Below are 2,476 nucleotides of genomic sequence, written 5' to 3'. Positions count from 1 at the left end.
ATCGCACCAAACCGCTAGCCCTAACGCTGCAACACCGATGCCTCCGGCTGCCCGCCCATTCAGGGGCGTAGCCAAGGGGGGTGGGGGGGGGTTGGGGGTGTTCAAACCCCCCCCCCCCGAAAGTTTTCAGTTTTGCTTGCGTATATAGGCACGCACACATACAAACGCACGCACGAACATACATAAAGTATGGTTGAACCCCCCCCCCCCCGAAAAAAATTTCTGGCTACGCCCCTGCGCCCATTATCCACTGTAACCAGCCTTCAACGCGAACCACCCGTGTTCGCCGGTCGCCGCGGTGACGACGTCGACGACTGGCTCGACATTTACAACCGGGTGAGTTCAGTCAATCGGTGGACCGAAGCCGAGAAGTTGACTTCTGTCCCATTCTATCTCACCAGTGTGGCAAAAACGTGGTATTTTAACCATGAAACTGACTTCGCCGATTGGTCCGCTTTTACCATCAAGCTGCGACAAATCTTCGCATGCTCATCGGGCCAATTGTACATAGCCATCATCATCATCCCTGTTCTTCTTCCTCGTGTTTTGTGCCGAGGCAGACACGGCGGAATAAACTGTTCTGCTGGCGTTCTCTGATCCGGTCGTCCTGCGTCTTTCAATGTATATATATATATATATATATATATATATATATATATATATATATATATATATATATATATATATATATATATATGTGTGTGTGTGTGTGTGTGTTACATCAAGTAGCCAGTATCCTAGAGTTAAGACATGTCATGATATTCTCACATATGCATGAAATCACATTTAACCCTTTGAGGTACAGGGGACACATACGCCCCCATATCTAAATTGGGTGTATCTAAAAAACTGCCTCGACGATGGGCGTATACCTCGCACATTCAAAAGCTGCATTTAGCAGAACATTATATTTAGGTCGGCATCACTGCTTTACATATCACACCAGAGGCGCTGTCGGAGGGCAGCGCGTTTCGCCCGAGAAAGTCATTGCAATTTATTTTAGCTTCCGGTGTGCTATCAGTTAGAAACACAGAGCAGTAATCTTGATGGGCTTCATTATAGCTGTGACAGCAGACGCAGTGGTTAAATCAGCGGGTATCGTACTTTATTTGGCGGAAAATTGGCTTGGGAGTCGGGACACATGTGTCCATATATACGGTGACGAAACTTTCGTTCTACATTGAATGAGCGGACGCGAACGCAGGTGGTGCCATCCATCCTTGGCAAATGTCACGGGAAGACATCGCATGACGTTTCCGTGTTTTTAATTGCGCGTCCATGAGCTAACCTTCGTAATTTGCCTCACATCAGCTTCTCGCATCGTAGGAGGATGGCTGGAAATCGGCGTAAATATCTTGTGTCAGAACAAGAAATCCACCAAATCTTCTTTGCCGATGACAGCGACGAAGAAACTGCATTTCAACTTGAAAATGTGGGGGCAATTCCCCTCTATTCTTGCTGGCGGCTGCCAGCAAGAATAGAGGGGAATGAAGAGCAGCCTGGGTCGCGCACACGCTCGGCGCGCTCGCGCTCGACAGGACAGCTGGCAGTGTGGGCGTGGCGTCCGACAAGTAAAGGTGTCTCTTCTGGTTGCCCTCCTTGTTCTTTGCGAGGGCTCCGGCTGAACGGTCGCCCTGAGCATAGGTCGGCAAACCCAGTCAGGAGTCCACTCACTCAGACTCAGATCGGGCCGTCAGTCTGAGTCTGAGTGAGTCCGGGTGAGTTTTATTTTGGTGAGTTTGAGTCCGCGTGAGTTTGGCTGAGGAAAATTTCAGTGAGTGGGAGTCCGAGTGATTACGGTTGAGGAAAATATTGGTGAGTCCGAGTGAGCCGTAAGCGCAAACTATATTTTATCAGTGAGTCTGAGTGATTTCCACCTGTTATTGCCGACCTATGGTCCAATCTACTCATGTTCAGCATTACTATCAGCCTTATATAGGTTTGAGTTTACACTGAATTCAATTTGCATATATCTCAATGCACTAGCGTTCATGCGCCATCTGAATATTTTTTGATCAGAGGCGTGAGTTGGGGGCGGGGGTTCGATGACTTCTCCCAGCGAACTCTTCTATGGCAATTTTATGATATAAATATCTCGTGTGAGTTGTGTATTTGTGCTTACTGGATTGAAGTCACCTATGACTCGTATAAAACGGTACAAGATCAAATGGCGTATCCTACAGCACCAATTATGCGATATTGGCGTTAAAGAGCATCGACATCGTGATTGAACGAGCAAATTTACCCTGGCTGTGTAGTGTGCTGGTGAGTTTGAGTCCGAGTGAGTCCGGTCGAGAAAAAGTTTAGTGAGTCTGAGTCCGAATGAGTCCGGTAGAGGAAAATTTTGGCGAGACTGAGTCCGAGTGAGCCCTCAGAGCAAGATATCATTCTTGAGTGAGTCGTGAGCTCCAATCTTTTTGCCGGCCTATGGCCCTGAGCCTAGATCGTTGACGATTTGGAATTTGCGGGAGAACAC

This window comes from Rhipicephalus sanguineus, chromosome 7 (genome assembly GCF_013339695.2).
Source record: "Rhipicephalus sanguineus isolate Rsan-2018 chromosome 7, BIME_Rsan_1.4, whole genome shotgun sequence".
In the NCBI taxonomy this organism is placed as follows: domain Eukaryota; kingdom Metazoa; phylum Arthropoda; class Arachnida; order Ixodida; family Ixodidae; genus Rhipicephalus; species Rhipicephalus sanguineus.
This window is presented reverse-complemented; position numbering follows the sequence as displayed.